We start from the raw sequence: 18,510 nt of genomic DNA, 5'->3' as shown, positions 1-18,510 counted from the left end.
TTTAACAAAAAGAAACAAGAATTTGTAATTGTATCTTCATTGGTCCTATTGATTGTGTGTTGCACAAGATGTACAGTATAATATTGGAAAAGTCAATTCTGCAATTATGGAGTGTGTGACACTATAAGTAATGTGATTTGAAATGCTGGGATGACATAAAAGTATAAAATGATAATATCATCAATTTAATAAAAACTGTGCGTTCTTTAATAAAATTAAAAATTGTTCATTTACATGATATAAAAATTACCATTTTACTGAGTAAGATGGAAAAATAATCATACAGTATCGGTACCAAACATATAACTTTTGAACTATATTTTTCTGGTGAAAATCATACATACAATTTTAAAAATTACCATTTTCTTGATTGACTATGAAGCTTCATGAATATGATTTATCCACAAACATTTTATTTTTACAATTATAAAGATAACAATAGTTTTATAAGCTAAAACATATTTATCTATATATTAATAAAAAGACAATATATAATAGTATATAAAATCATATCTCCTACAAAGTGGTACTCCATGTTGATACCATGCCCTCTAATAAACACCGGCCGGAGTGGCTGTGCAGTTCTAGACGCTACAGTCTGGAACCGAGCAACCGCTACGGTCGCAGGTTCGAATCCTGCCTCGGGCATGGATTTGTGTGATGTCCTTAGGTTAGTTAGGTTTAAGTAGTTCTAGGCGACTGATGACCTCAGAAGTTAAGTCGCATAGTGCTCAGAGCAATTTCTCTAATAAACACAGAAAGATTATTTTCTTTAGTCTGTGTTGTGACTTCAGACTATGTAACCGTAAACATCCTATACACCAAATCATTATGAGGTGGAAAGCTCTCCAAACTCGTACCTTATCAATGCAACATGGAATCCACATGAACTATAGAAATAGTATGCTGTGCTTAACCATCAGTAACTTCTAAATCTTAATAACCTACAAGTTGCGGCAAGAAAAAAAAATGGCTCTGAGCACTATGGGACTTAACATCTCTGGTCATCAGTCCCCTAGAACTTAGAACTACTTAAACCTAACTAACCTAAGGACATCACACACATCCATGCCCGAGGCAGGATTCGAACCTGCGACCGTAGCAGTCGTGCGGTTCCGGACTCAGCGCCTAGAACCGCTAGACCACCGCGGCCGGCGCGGCAAGAAAGTTACTATTTATGAAACAAAGCTAATTTCCAAGAAGGAATCTTTTCTACTTGCGAAATATAGCTTTACTGTCTGTAGCCATATTGTACCCCTATATAAGATTTTAATAGCAGCAAAATACACCACTTTTGTAACTAACAGCTGTTTTAATAAAAGAAAGGAAGATCATTTTCCTTCTAGTATTATAATTATGGCCTTCGTTACTCTTTGTGAAGTTTAAGGGTTTTTTTTACAACAAATTTTTCGGGAGAAAATGTGTACTCTGATTCTAACTTAAAATCGCGAACTTTTTTAACTTTTGTTACAAGAAGAAACAAGAATTAAAGTGGCACCCTTTTATAGAAAGAAAACTTTATACCTTAAAGATGAAGTACACAAGAACATAGATCATATGACACTATTGAATGAAGTTAAGCAATATATGTCAACTTACTGATTTATTATTCACCAACACTTATGATGATGTAAAGTGAAAAAGTGGCTAAACTGACATGTTTAAGGATCTTAAGTGTACTGTACACTTTGATGTGCAGCACTGAATACACTGTTTTATTTTAATAAGGAGAGAGTCCATTAGCAGAAAACCACTCAGTGGCTCTTTCAGATTCATAATTTACGATTTTCTCTGTCACTGTGTGGCTACTGGGATTGATTTAAATACTTGTATGAGGTACGAGAAGACCTACTTCCACTTAATATGTATTAAAGGGAGAGTTATCTGTCTATTTGAGAAACAATGATGGACATAATATAGAACCTTATGGAACTCTATTAATGTTTCTTCCCTTCCCCCAAACGAAAAAGTCACTAAAATAGTTTCTTTTTACAGTTGCTGAATTATGAAGCAAGACTATCTGCATCTTTTTTGTTGGATACGCCAGGAGCCACCTGTTTGCTATAATGTAAATCTATAAAACCTCAGTTATTGTGTCATAATGTCATAATTAAGAAAACATTGGAGAGGCCACAGAAAATACTGACTGGTGTAGTTTTGTTATTAAATTCTTATAAAATTTGCTGAGTCAATGTGCACCTGGCATTATTAGTTGTGAAATCTTACTGAAACACAAGCTGTATAGTTAGCATCATCATTAAAAAATATGCAAAGAACAATTTGATTTTATCCATAACTCACAGAGTCAGACATGGCTGCAGTAAATAAATTTACATATGATTACACTACAAACATTTTTGGTCAAAAATATTTACTGTTTTTTGTAACACAAAAATATCAGAAGTTTGGTTATTTTATGTCCTTTACACTACTGAAATATTTCTTTCTACCACCAGACTGTCTGTGATGGGTCTTGAATAGTCTCATCTCATACTGCTGATGTGGATGATTGTATTTTATAGGAAATGCAGAATTTGAAGATTCATATGTTCCAGTCATGAACAAAATGATATTTTCGATAACAATCCTGCTTTTGTTTACGTTTGTCGCAATGTAGCTCAAATTCCTGTAAAAAAGAGGTCTTGTGAACTTCTGTTCTGAAGTCAGGTAAAGGTTCTTGTCACTATTTTTTCATTCTTAATAGAGGCGGCCTCACTTTGCCTGTCATCACTGTTACGATGTTATTAAATATAGTCTGGAGTGTTTCGTGTTTACTAATTTCAGACTTCTGTGAAATTATGTGGTCAAAATAAGGTTCTCAAATTAACTTAGAAAAGAAGTACTTCTTCAGACACTACATTAAACTACTTACATTATGATACATATTTGTGTGATAGTGCCCTAAGTTATTTGAGGAAAGATTAATTAAATATATTTACAAATACAGTATTTTGCTGAGTAGGCCCCATTTGTATAAAGTGGTATTATGCAGTCCAGAAAACCAGCCTGTAAGACTAAGAGGAAGCTCATTTTATTTCAAAGAAGGAAAAAAGTCGTGGTTATTTTATTTTATTTTTACCATACACACATATCCAAGCAATCTCATACTGTGTTCTCATATGTCTTGTTCTGGTTTTTACCTGTTATAAAGGCACAAACTATGTAGTAATTTCAAAATGTACTATGCAGCACCTTATTCCAGTACAAAACTTTTAAGGGAAGCTGTGTTTACATGGCTCATTTTTCTTCATTCTCTAATTTTGAAGACTTTTCTTGCATTTGCAAACACAAGCAATGAATCTGTCAAAAGTTCAGCAAGAGCGCATTGTTTACCTAACTAGACATGTTACTGCTTCTGAAGTAAACACTGAGGTAACTGCAATTGAAATTCCTTTGAATTTAGCACCTATGCAGCCTAATAATATTACGTTTTTTGGCGTCAAAATGTTTTTAATATGTGATGTACATGTATTCTGTACATGCTTGACAGGAAAACAATGTTTTGCTTTTATGTATCATAATTGTCATCGTTTAAAATTGCAGTCTTGTCCATTTAAGGGCAGGTTTACTATCTTTGGCCCAAAAAAGCATGTTCTTTGAGAATTTTTTTCTCGTGATGTGTTATAGATATTAATGTCAAATTTGGTCAAAATGTTTATTGATATTTCCACTACAAACTGGATTGTTTTCTACCGGAAATGTCGAAGAGCAAAGACGAAAGTACCGTCGGAACGAAACAAAATTTTGATGTAGACCTCCACGTGCGGTATGTCACAGGTTAGCCAGCTTGTCTGAAATCAAAATTGAGTTGATGTTAGCGAAGTATATAAGATTCCTTAGGAGTTGTACCTCGCTTAAGTTATTTGGATCATAGGAAACAAAATGGCGGCCATTTGAAAAATATGTTTTTTTTCATCAATTTTTCGATTTCGTCGGCCAAGTAAAAATATTTATAGTTGATGGATAGGAATAAAAGTGGTAAAAAAAGATTATGCAATGTTTGTTGAATCTGCTACTCCGTATCCATAAACTAGTCCTTCCTCTTTCTCATCTGGGCCATCCTGCACTGCTCCAGAGCCGCTCGTACAGCCGGTGACAAGCAGTTTTCGGCCACTTGAATCTGGTTGTCGTCCGAATGCTTGGTGAACTGCATCGAATAGAGTCCCAGGGTGACATCCATCGTTGTCATGGTCTTCAGAATTGTTGAATACTTTTCGCTGAAGTTGCTCACTGCCAGGAAATTCGCCATCTCCATAGTCTTCGCACCAGAATGCAAATGCTTAGGAGCTAACTTCCAAACACACATGTTCAAACTTTCATTTGAATTTTGTGTGGCTCCTCCCAAGCACCGGTACAATAACTCGTCCTCTTAAAGAAAAAAACTGGTGAAATGTAAGCGTAGGCATCCGCGGCCGTTGTCTTCTTCAATAAAATTCTTCAGGGTATCAGACCGCATCGTCAGACGATGCGGTCTGATACCCTGAAGAATTTTATTGAAGAAAAAAAACTGGTGCATGATAAATGCCAATTTCAGGCAGGTTCATTTTTTTGTTCAACTACGAATAACAAACATTTCCGTTCCGTATTCCGAGAAACCGTTTCAGGGGTGGATTCTAAACACTTTTATGGATCCAAAAATGCTATTTAAAAATCGATTTTTTGGACCAAAAGATAGTAAAGCTTCCCTTAAATGGAAAGCATATTGGCAATTCGTATGTTAATCCGAGATTTGCACTCATGTATATGTACATCACACTTACAGCCATACAATGTTCAGTTTTTGATACTCATAAGATTCAACAGTAGTTAAAATTACATTTATGGCTATTTAAATGGGAAGAATGTTACTGTTCATTCTTGGATGCTTGTCTTAAATGTCCAATTTCACTTATAAGAAAGCAAAACAACTTTGTTTTTAACTTGCAATAAGTCGTCCATTCTAAGAGTCCATACGTGCGATGTTGGAATATTGAAGGCCCTGGCTGGCATAAAGTCTGCTGTGTTTATATGCCAGCACATCTCGTTTCTTAGAAGCTTCCTCGCTATGCATGAATTTCCGAGTCTGAGGGCATTGTGCTGCTGCCAACTATGCAGTGACACAGTGGGAACACAACACAGTAATGTTTGGTGAGAGTCTTTCTACAATCATGATGGAACATAGACGTATTTTCAAGTAGCAATAAGCAAAGTAGTTGAAGTTGCATTTACAAAGTTAAATATTATGTTAAATTATGTTTTGTAAGGCAGTTGTTGGTTCAAAGTATAGAATTATCAATTTTAAGGCATTAGCTTTGAGGCACGGTATTCAAAATTTTGTCAACATTCTGCCATTGTTGAGGTACATAAAGAGTGTTAGTATAAGCTTATGATGACTGTGGGACTTGTGGAACTCTCCAAACGTATGCAAGTCATTATTTATAATGTGAGTATATTCAAAAAACATAAAAGTGCATTTTCTGAAACATACAAGAGGCAGTTCAGCTGAATTTATGTATACTGTTGTTACTTCAGTGCTATTTCCACTCATTAAAAAGTTCATGACTGTCCTTAAAATATTTACTGAGACACACTGCATGTAGAGTCACAATCAGAAGCAATTAGTTTATGATACGTATTAGCTATAATTGTCCCAGCTTCTATGTGAGATTAACAAAATTATGGTTTGTGCCAATCGTGTATGTGAATGCCTCATTTCGCCTTGTACTGTAATCTAAAAGCCATATGTTTAATTTAACTTTTAGTATGTTTAGCTCCCAAAGAGATTATTGAAGTATGTTGCCTATTGTGAATTTCATTTACTATATCTGTGAAGAGAATAACCTTAGCGAGCAAGCTGGAAATTGTTCATGTATGTATTTACTGATCAACTTCCAGTGACCAATATGGCAGAGCAGAGGTAATGAACAAAATACCAAGATGTTGATTCGAAGGCAAGTTTATCACCCCAGAAGATCTTCTGGAGTCCCTGGGACAGAGGTATATGTGATGGAGAGGAAGCTACTGTGTAATTTCTATGGCAGACTACCTCTTGGGGTGGATGGGACTAGCCTTGTCCAGAAACAGAGCTACCCATTTCCTTTAATGATCATCTTGTAAATGAAGGCGTTCTTGACCTGAATAAGATCGCTACCAACTGATTTTAGATGCATTCATTGTAAGAAAATACAGCACCAGTAGTGGTTGATGATGGCACTATTGCCTGAAACAGTCTGTAAAACAGTACAGAATCTCTCTGTGGGAATAGACACCCTATAATATATATTAAGTTACAATATCTTTAAAAGTCTATGATGATTATGTAAGTTGTTAGATTTTCTGCTGAGAGGATAAAGTTGATATTAATAGTAGATTAGTTTTACAGTTTGCATATTCCCTTGCACAAAGTTAATAACTGAATGTGATACATAAAGGAAAAGTATTTAAATCTGACATTCAACCAAGGCAACTATGAAAAGTAGATCTTGTAGCAGTGGGGTGGCTTGCATGCCTTAGTGTTACAGATAGTAATACTGCATGCATCCATTATTCATGAATGCACCTTTTCAGTAACTTGCCAGCAGCCACAAAAATTAAATTGCTTATAAAGTTTATTCATAGGAGCCTAAGAGGTTTATTGGTAGCCAACTCAATGTACTCTACTAATGAACTTCTTAGTATAACCAGTTCATCGGTCAGATGTTACTAATAACATCAAATAATGCAAATATTAGTGCGATCTGACTTCTACTCAGTGCAGTAATTCGACCTTAGTAAATAAGTGCTGTAAAATGATTTTTCTGTTCGATGATGCATGGCTACAGTAGCCTGATACGTTGGTATTTGGGAAGGCAAATGTTCATTTTATTGAGAGAATTTTGGGAAAGTGTAGCTCATACATAAAGGAGATGGCGTGTAGAACACAACCATGACCATTATTGAGTACTGTTTGAATGTTTGGAATCCGACCAGGTCAGATTAAAGGAAGTCATTGAAGCAATAGAGAGGCATACCACTAGATGTGTTATTGGTAGGTTCGATCAGCATGCAGGTATTAGAGAGATGCTTCAAGAACCCAACTGGTAATATCTGTAGGGAACATAATGCTCTGTTCACAATGCACTATTGTGGAAATTCAGAGAATTGGCATTTGAGATTGACTTCAGAGCGATTCTACTGCCACAAATGTACAAGTACGCTCATATGCGGATATAATGCTTACAGACGCTATTGCGCAAATTGTGGCGGATCACCGCATCCACGAACAAATCCTCAGATTTAAAAACCCGCCTTTGCAGGAAGTAGTGGACTTGCTAGACAGACAAGATACATTAGATATGGCTACTTCAGAGTTCGACGTGACCCCGGGTGTGTGTACGGTTAGCGCGGCACAATACGTGCCCTTCCGTCCAGCTCAGCCAGCCACGCCACGCCGCTCGCGAGCCCGTAAACATGGTTCAAACCAGGCACCCACCAAGAAACTGAAATCATGTCCGAACTGCTTTCGTGTATGCCCACGGGACAGTTGCCCATCCCATCAAGCACAGTGTTATTTTTGTAGTAAGAAAGGACACGTGCAAGCTGTGTGTGGTAAGCGAAATTCTATTTCACAACTTGTCTCCCGTTCGCGTGACTCGTGTGGGCGTCACCACAACGGCAACCGCCATGATCATGATTCACATCAGCCTATGAACGTTAATGCCATTTATTCAAATCCTTCAGCTCGTCGTGTGAATCAAGTTTTGCCAGACACTTCCTCTCGCATTCAGCGCGAGGCGAGGAAACTTTTTGTGACTTTGAACATTTGTGGACGTTCTGTTCGCATGCAGCTGGACACTGGTGCGTCAGTTTCTTTACTGAACAAATCAACGTATGACTTGCTTGGTTTGCCCCCGCTTCGTCGTTCGCATTCCACGCTGACTGCATTTACTGGACAGGAAATCTCAGTGCTCGGCATGTGTAGCTTGCAAGCCATGCATGGTGCAATGAAACGTACAGCGTCTTTCCATGTGCTCCGCTCTAGTGATGCTACGAACATTTTTGGCATGGACGCATTTGAACTTTATGGCCTCGCAATTCAGGACAATGTACATTGCATCAACGCTAGTGACCATGCAGACAGTGTTGCGGCACTATGCGATGATGTTGCTGAACACTCTTCTGATGGCCTTGGATGTGCCACAGACTTCGCTGCGCATGTTATAGTTAAAGACAATGCCATGCCTGTTTTCCGGCGCGCACGCCCGGTACCACACGCACTGCGCGACGCCGTAGCTTATGAACTTAGGCATTTGCAAGACAGTGGTGTCATTGAACCTGTTTCTGCTTCGCCATGGGCTTCGCCTATAGTGTGTCTGAAGAAACCAAACGGTTGTCTCCGTATTGGTGCTGACTTTAAGTCTACAGTAAATCCCCAGACAGTGGTAGCTACATTTCCCTTACCGCGTCCTGACGACATTTTTGATAAGCTTGGTGCGGGAAAATTCTTTTCCACGATTGACTTGCGGGACGCATACTTTCAGATTCCGTTCGACGAACAGTCGCATCGCTATTTTGTGATCAACACCCACCTTGGATTGTTCAAGTTTCGCCGCCTTTCGTTCGGTTGTGCTTCGGCTCCTGCTATTTTTCAGTCTTATTTGCAGCAGTTGTGTGCCACTGTCCCTGGTTGTTCCAATTATCTGCACGATATAGTTGTATCAGGTCGCACCCCTGACGCACATTTGCCGAATTTGCGTGCCTTATTTACTGTACTTTTGCAGGCTGGACTAAAGTGTAACAGAGACAAGTGCAATTTTTTTCAAACTGAGATTCAGTATTTAGGACATATGATTAACGGACGGGGTATCCACCCCTCGCCGTCACATCTCAGTGCGATTAGAGACTTGCCAGAACCCAGGAACTTGAAAGAACTTCAGTCTGTGATGGGCAAAATCACTTATTATATTCGGTTTATGACAATTGCAGCACAGATTGCAGCGCCTTTGCATCACCTTCGGCGTAAGAACGTTCCTTTTGTTTGGTCTTCGGAATGTGACGCTGCTTTCCACAAGCTCAAATCTGCTTTGTTGAGGGATCGCTGTTTGAGTCCTTTCGATCCCTCCAAACCGGTTGTTTTGGCTGTCGATGCATCTTCGCATGGCGTTGGAGCAGTTCCCTCGCACCGCATTAATTCTGTCGAACGCCAAATCGCTTTTGCGTCTAAGTTGCTCAATTCTGCCCAGCGAAACTATTCTCAAATCGAGAAAGAAGCTTTAGCTATTGTATATGGAGTGACAAAGTTTCATGGCTTTTTGTACGGTCGCAAGTTCTATTTGGTAACCGAATATAAGCCTTTGACGTCGTTGTTTCACCCGTCAAAGCCAGTTCCGGCCCATACTGCACAAAAGTTGCAACGTTTGCCTTTGTTTTTGTCTAACTACAATTACGAAATCTTGTTTCGGCCTACGGCCCAGCATGGCAATGCTGATGCTTTGTCTCGTCTGCCTATCGGTCCTGACGATGTGTTTGATTCTTCAGAATTGTCATGCATGTTTATTGATTCGCAAGATAAGGAATTAGCTGATGGTTTTCCGGTGGATTTTCGTCGCATTGCTTCCGCGACAGCCGCCGACGCTTCTTTGCAGGTTCTTTTACAGTATATTCGTACTCAATGGCCTCCATCTGCTACGCAGATTCGTGATCCCATCTGCTACGCAGATTCGTGATCCACTTGTCGACGTTACTTTGCGCAACGTCACAACTTGTCTGCACACCACGGTGTTATCTTGTTACGAACTGACAATGGTCAGTCTCTTGTGGTTGTACCTCGTTCGTTGCAGTCGGAAATCCTCCGATTGCTGCATGCTGGTCATTGGGGTATAGTGTACGCAGCTCGTGGTCTTGCGGTACCGTTCTCGCCTCCTGCGCACGGGGTCCCGGGTTCGATTCCCGGCGGAGTCAGGGATTTTCTCTACCCCGTGATGACTGGGTGTTGTGTGTTCTTCATCATCATCATAGACTCGCAAGTCGCCGAAGTGGCGTCAACTAAAAAGGACTTGCAATACGGCGGCCGAACTTCCCCGTATGGGGCCTCCTGGCCAACAATGCCATACGATCATTTCATTTGGGGTATAGTGCGGACGAAGAAATTAGCGCGTCGTCACTGCCCTTGGGTCGGAATTGATAAACAAATTGAGCATTTGCTTGCTAATGGTAGCTCTTGCGCGGAGCATCAATCTGCTCCCCGCCAGCAGTTCTTTGCGTGGCCAACTCCTACTGCGCCTTGGCAGCGCGTTCATATTGATTTTGCGGGTCCTTTTTGGAACACCCGCTGGTTGATAGTTAATGATGTCTACAGCAACTTTTCTTTTGTTGTACCTATGTTTTCTACTACATTTGTCAGTACTATTCGGACTTTGACGTCAATTTTTTTGCATTGAGGGCGTTCCTGAAGTTATTGTCTCAGACAATGGCCCCCAATTCGTGTCCTCAGAGTTTGAAGAGTTCTGTGCTGCCAATGGCATTCGCCATCTGACCTCAGCCCCGTTCCACCCCCAGTCGAACGGCGAGGCTGAACGCTTTGTTCGTACGTTTAAGTCGCAGATGAGCAAGTTGCGCGCCACGCACTCTCGCGAGCGCGCGCTCTGGACTTTCCTTGCTTCATATCGCTCTCAGCCGCGCGGCACCCGTTCCCCAGCGGAATTGCTACATGGCCGCGACCATCGGTCGCTCATGCAGCTATTGCACCCGCCGCCGCGCGCTCCCGCTGCTTCGCCTCGTTCTGGCTTGGCGCCGCACGATTTGGTGTTCTACCGCGTTTTCTCTGGCAGGCAGCGCTGGGAGCAGGGGCGCATTCTTCGCCAGCTTGGCCGCGCCTTATTTCTCATTTCTGGTCCCTCCGGCACTGTCAAGCGGCACCAGAACTAGATTCGTTTGTGCCATCCTCGGTTTTCTGCTGCTGGTTGTTTTCCAGCAGAACTGGAGGCTTCGCGGCTTCCGCCGCCTCAGCCCACGACTCCACCGACGGCGCCTCCGCCGCTCGCGCCTCCGTAAGCGCGCCTGCCGTCGTCGCCGCTGCCGGTCCGGTCACCTGCACTGGACGGGCGCCTCTCGACGTCGCCTCGGCGTTCCTCCACGGTGCCGGAACCGATGGACGCTGAGGCTGCCGTCACGCCGCCGCTGCCATCGCCCTTGCAGGTCGTTGCTCCGCCTCCTCATCCGCGCATACACAGTGGCGGTGAGCGGCCTGGGCAGGTTTTCCACGGTGCGTTTTCCTTGTTCCCTCGCGAGCGATTCGTGGTTACGGGTGGAGAGCGCGCCCCAGCAGTTCCGCTGTCCTCCTCCTCAGCTGCACCGCCCCTGGGTCCCTCCACCCATCGGAAGCCATACTCAACGACGGGGCGTCGTTTCAGGGGGGAGGGATGTGGTATCGATAGTTACGATGCCACAGCGTAGGTTGGCACTACATAGACACCGACGACAGCGCATTCTAGCAGGCACTGTCCAACTCTACCAGCTCCACTCCAGATTCTGCCCATTTGATGAAGAGCAGACGGCTGGGACACTTCGCTTCAGCTTCACACCACATTGCAAAGTTATGTGTTACTCTTGTTGGTAAAGTAAAGGTGATTTTAATTCACACTGCACCTTTTCCTGCTCCTACCCACGCGCCGTCTTCCATTTGGGATACAAAACAAGTCATGTAAGGACCATGAAGACAAGACGAGAGAAATCACAGCTCACACAGATGCTTTAATACAGTCGGTTTTCACTCGCTCTGGTGAGTAGAACTGGAAAGAAAATAACTAGTAGTGGTAGGTGGTAGTCCCCACCATGCTCTATATAGTGGTTAGTGGCGTTGGTATGTAGATGTAGATGAATTACTACATGCATCTCAGTGTATTAAACATTTACATGTTTTGTGACAAGTTATTTGACGTATTCCACATCTGTGAGTACTATTTTGTTCGGGATCTGTAGAAGGTAGTATAGCATATTTATTTTTCAGTGTAAATATTTATTGTATGTTCTTGCTCATCTGACCTCTTCCACATCGTGGAGGATCTCCTTGCTATGGATCTATCAGAATGAAAGGCACATCTAATCTAATCTAATCAATCACATCAGTAGAATATTGCAGATAGGGCTGACTTACATATAGTTCATGAAGGTGCGCAGAAACCTTTTCAGTCATTGCAGAGGACACAGTATCAATTAAAGCTCAGTTGATCTTATAACATTAACTAACATGGCCTCACTATGTTGGTATGAGAACTGCTGAAATCAATTATAAAATTACACCCAATATACTGAGGACATGCAGCTATACTGTATGCTTAATGATGATTATGCCCCATTGGATAAAATTATCTGGAGGAAAAACAGTGCTCCATCTGGATCTCCACTCAGGAGGATGCTATATTCAGAAAAATCAAAACTTGTTGTTGTATGGGTCAGGTTCTCGAACGTTATAGCCCTTAACTGGATAAGTGGATAATGTGAGTTAGTGAAGAGTGGGGTCAGAAAGAGCTGGACTTCTGGTCAGGTGGCTACAGTATTATCAATAATAGTGGTAATCCAGTAGTAGGAATAACACAAAGGTAGCATAAGTTTTTATGCCTCTACCTTTACAGATGATGAACTCATTGAGAAAGTGTATGATGAGAGAAATGAAATTTTTCACATAGTTAACAGATACGAAAATTTAATTCTGATGGAGACTGGATTTAGTTAATAGTAAGAGAAAGCTAAGGAATATTACTGGGAGAAGATGTATTATGGGGAGAAGAGAATGAAAAAAACAGCCTTGTACAATTTTGCACAAATCACAATTTAATCATTGCCAACACTTGGTTTAAGAATCCTGAAAGAACGTTGTGTATGTGGAAGAAACTTGGAGACACTGAAAGACTGTAGATAGATCCTATAATTATAAGAAAGACAGTTCAAAACCATGTTTTAAGTCCCAAAACATTTTGAGGGCAGACGTATAATTTAAGCATTAGTTAGCATTTATGAGCCTAGTTTAAAACTGAAGAAAGTACAGTAAGACAGGGATCAAGGCAATGAGACCTGGATGAATTGAGAGAAGTGGTCATTGTTAAGAGTTTAAAAGAGATCCTTATACAACAATTGTCTGAAACAAGTGAGCAGAATGCAATGGAAGAAAAACGAATAGGTTTTAGAAAATAAATAGTGAAAGTAGCAGAGTATCAGACAAAAACAGATTTAGTAGAAAGAACACACATGATAATTAATTTAATGGAGAAAAGAAGAAAAAATAAAAATACAGTAAATGTAATGGACAAACAGGAATACAGAGATAAAGAAAGCCGGAACAACTGAAGCAGAAATGCAAAACTTTAGAAGCAAGCATGTCTATGGGAAAACTAGATGCCACCCATAGGAAAATGAAAAGGACCTTTGAAAAAAGAAGAAATTAAGAACTCACATGGTGAGCCAAAACTAAGCAAACAAGGAAAGGTTGATATGTGAAAGGAATGTACAGAAGATGCATGTAGGGGAAACAAATGTGAACACAATATTATGGCAAAGGAAGAAGAATTAGATGAAGATGAAAATGAGATGGGAACTGTAATACTGCAAACAGAATTTGACAGAGCAGCGAAAACCCTATGTCGAATAAATCTGTTGTAGTAGACCAAAGACTTCCAGAATTATTGAAAACTTTGAGAGAGCCAGCCATAACAGAACTACCCCACTTGCAATATAAATGAGGCAGGCGAAATACAGTCAGGCTTCAAGAAGAATATTGCAATTCCCATTGCTCTGATAACTGTACAAGTTACCATCGGTTCATGGTTTGCAAAATAGTTATGTGGGTTGTTTATAAAGGATGGAAGGACTGTTGGATTGTTTTATGGACATCTAATTGTGTAATTATTTATCCGCTGAATGGCAGCTTATTACAAGATCTGTACAGTTATATAGTAATCTTTTCAACATTTAATGACAATATCCAATAAAATTATTTAATAATCGCTATGGTAATTTAAACACCAATCGAAACTATACTTAATTTGCTATTTCTTCAATATTTGTGACCAATGATACTAATGCTTGAAATTTTGTTGAAGAACTTTTGGGTTAGCTTTTACATCGAAAAAAAAATGTAATGCAATAGAATATTTATTGACCTTTTATTATTTTCAGTGTAATTGGTCTTCCCAAAGTGCAGTTGTTTAAAGTTTCCTGCTATAATCATGTACAATAATTTCATTAATGAACATGATCAGAAAAATGCTTTTATAACAAATAAAAAAAGAATTTTTTCACTTGCATAAAACATACTTTAAAATTCCAAATTTTAAGAAATCTTCAGTTTGATGCGTTTTTGTGGCACTTAACCTGAGTATCACATACACTGTTATGTTTACTTGGTGGTTTTGATGGTTTTGAATGAGTTAAGTGCGTCAACTCAAATGCTTATTGGTATTATGAACCCAGGAGAATATTAAAAAAAAGCGAATGTAGAACGTGGCTACCTCTGGCATTGTGTACATGCACATTATGTTCCATACTGAATATGGCCACATTTTCTCTAGCACTCTGCATGGGGGCTTAATTATTTATAATGAAAATAATTTTTTTTTTTTTTGCTTTAGTAGCTGTCTGTGCGTTTACGAAGTCTCGTAACGGTTGGCCCTGACTAGTATTATTATGCTATCTGACTGCATAGAAGAACAACAAAGAATGAAATGGAAATTTTCATTAACACAATTAATTAATTAAGTCCCCAGCAACTATAAAACCTACGAAACCAAAGCACAAGTGTAACTGTTCTGCGTGTGGAAGTATGACTCAACGTACGCATCTGGCACGGTTCTTCTTCAATAACACAAGAAATTTTAAATATCATTTATACTGAATTAATTAAAGAAAGTAAAAATACCATCATTACTCAAGAAAACCAGAAGTACACTCTAATACAAGAACACAAGCCAGATGCTTTGTTGACTGAACCTGTAATGATGCATTATTTAAAACATGGAAATAATGAAAAATAAATCAAGTTTCGTTACCTTCATATATTGACCAAAATCACTCTAATCATTACAATATATCTCCACACCGACTCGCTATTACCACATCTCAACAAGAACTTTTCAGTATCACATCTCAGCAAGCACTCTCTACTAGCACATCTGAACACGAACTGACTACTACGAGTCCTCGACAAGCACTGACTACCACGAGTCCTCGACAACCACTGCCCACTACGACATCTCAATAATCACTGCCAGTGGAGGCGGCGGAACAATGCTCTCTAGCGATCTCTGGCGCTGTGGCTCAGTGTAGCCACCTTTCATATGCCCTTCCTCCACGGGCTAGAATTTGATGGTATTTTTGCCAGCATTGGTGGTGAAAATACCACCAAATTCGTCAAAAAAAATACAGACAAAAATAAAAGATAATATTAATACGTAAATATCATATAACTAGATAAAATTTTGGCTTTGCACTGACCTTTCAATAACCTATTATATAGAATACAGTAAGCAATACAAATTCTTTCATACATGTGACTTTACATAATAGTTTACACAAGTATTATGTGGTTAAACAGTTCAATCAATAGCGTCAGCAATGACGAATATGTGCAAGTAAGAGTCTCATAATTTTTCACTAACAGTAATACACAAAAATCAGTTTATACAAATATTCACATAAACGCTTTCCATAGCTCAAGAATAAGCAGTTGACAGTTCCAGCAGTAGCACCCAGCAATGGTCAACAGGTGCAAAACCAACAAGTGACATTTTTTTAGTAGAAACAGTCAATCAGTGGCACCCAGCAATGTTGAGCAGGTGCAGACACCAACAAGTAACACCATTTCAGTATAAGCAGATCCATTAGTGGCACCAGCAATGTTGAGCAGGTGCACACAGCAACAAGTGACATAATTTCGGTAGAAGCAGTCCATCAGTGGCACCCAGCAATGTTGAGCAGGTGCAGACATCAACAAGTAACACCATTTCAGTATAAGCAGTTCCATTAGTGGCACCAGCAATGTTGAGCAGGTGCAGACATCAACAGGTGACATCTTTTCAGTAGAAACAGTCCATCAGTGGCACCCAGCAATGTTGAGCAGGTGCAGACAGCGACAGGTGACATCCTTTCAGTAGAATCAGTCCATCAGTGGCACCCAGCAATGTTGAGCAGGTGCAGACAGCGACAGGTGACATCTTTTCAGTAGAAACAGTCCATCAGTGGCACCCAGCAATGTTAAGCAGGTGCAGACATCAACAAGTAACACCATTTCAGTAGAAGCAGTCCATCAGTGGTACCCAGCAATGTTGAGCAGGTACACACAGCAACAAGTCACATTTCTCAGCAGAAGCAGTTCCATAAAATTCAGTATCACTGATCACACTGTTCATCAGAGTTTATAAGCAGAAATTAAACATTTCCTAGTGGCACCAATCATGTAGAAAAGGTACAAGTAACAGTCCATAATTTTTACAATCACTGATCACACAGTTCATCAGCAGAAATTAAACATGACTAAATGTCACACATCATGTTGAAAAGTGCAGCACCATCACTAATCAGACAGTTCAGGCATGAACAATTGTTTGAATACACATACAATGCTTTTACACTAAACATACAAATCATAACAAACACACAAATGATATCAGATAATTGTCCTATTAACTATTACAATACACAAATACCAGTAAACCTATAATATTTATGGGTGTCAGTGCAAGCCACTACCAACAAATAAAATAATATTTAGGAGATAGGTGGGTAGGATTAGGAAAGGAAAACACACAAAACACACTCACTCATCTTTCATCCACATTAAGTACTACTGTGTAATTGAATAGTGTTAACTGTGTAAATGTAGCTCTGTCCAAGATTTGATGTTCATCATGTGTACCAAGTAGTAGTGGCAGCAATGGATAACAGTCAATAATAGTTAAGTCAACGTCATAGTCATCATGTCAAGACCAATGTTTGCCAAGCCAGATCAAAATGTACGGTTGCTGAACAACTGTCAGTGTACCAAGATATGCAAATGCTTCCTCTCTCAAAAAAAAGTATATACTGCTTAGTGATTTGACAAAGTGTGTGTGTAGACAATCTTCCTTCTACTTGCGTGTTCTAGTCTGCCATCTTCATTCTCCTTGTTCCATATGGACCAACAAAAAAAAATAAGCTCCTCACTTACTTTACCTCTTATCTACCAAAACTCCAATAATCATCAGCATAATCTCAATACTTCACTAATACCTCTTCAATACGTCGATACATATAAACCTTATCATCAATATCATTTACCTTACCTCTTGTCCACGAAAACTCCAATAATCATCACTTAATCTTAATACTTCAATAATACCTCTTCACTACATCGATATATATAAACCTCAGCACCAATATCCTTTCACTTCCATAACAACTCTTTCCTCTAGTCAGTCTCCTCGAACAAGTACAGACAAAATCCTAGTGCAACTTCAATTCATCATCCCATACAATCCGAAGACACAGTGTCTACACACAACCTCTGTGTAATCCATCTGACCCAAATTTTCTACTCATTATAAATTATAAGATACATTTTGGTTCCTTGTCCATCATTAAATAAAAGAAATGCATACATGACCTCTAACAGACTTAGTTCGAATAACTCTCAGTAATTAAGTACGATTACGGAGTGTGAATGATCATAATATTTCACAGTGTGTACACCACTTCAAGAATCATAGCAGAAGCAAACATGTGGAGTATTTTTTGTGTCAAGTGTCACTTCCTATTTCAATTGCTCACGAAAAATGCAGTGTAATAACTGTCAATGGTCTAAACCTAGTTTTGGTATGTCATGTCGTTAGCTTCCTTCCTATTAGCATAAATTTATACAGCTTCCATTAAACCTCAGCTCATGTGACTTCTATGAAGTTTCTTGTACTCATGTCGTTCGTCGAATTATAGCAGTTCATTTTCTTATCTTAAAAGTATAAGGCACTGAGCATAAGCAAAACATGCAATAGCGAGTAAATATACCAGTAGAGAACTGAATGTCAACAAGTGGATGCAGCACAATTCCTACAACGAGGCTCTGCCAAGCGAACAATCTATAATTAATACCACAGTGTAACCTAAACTCTATATTTGTACACAGTATATCAGCATTTCTATGTACTAAATTGAAGAGTAGTTATGACAACAAAACAGAAATGTGTAGATATGCAATCCATACGCACAGCAGCAAACATATATCTTACGTAATAAGCAAGTCATTAGCATCATATCAGCATAAGCAAATAAATGTTTATATGTAATCTTAATAAGTAAACATGAAGGCGCAAGCAGAGAAGTCACAAAGTGTAACCTACATACATAACCATATCAGCACAATTAATCAGGTGACAATTACAATTTAAATAAATAAGCACAGCAGGCACATAATTAAAAAATATGACATCAGTGAAAAAGCAGTGCAGCCAAGCAATGCATAATATATACAAATAACAACCCTGTTCATTAGTCAATCATTGTCAAAATCAGTTAATGTGCGCAAGCACG

This window comes from Schistocerca nitens, chromosome 7, assembly GCF_023898315.1.
Source record: "Schistocerca nitens isolate TAMUIC-IGC-003100 chromosome 7, iqSchNite1.1, whole genome shotgun sequence".
Taxonomy (NCBI): domain Eukaryota; kingdom Metazoa; phylum Arthropoda; class Insecta; order Orthoptera; family Acrididae; genus Schistocerca; species Schistocerca nitens.
The sequence above is the reverse complement of the archived record's forward strand: the minus strand, read 5'-3'. Positions refer to the sequence as shown.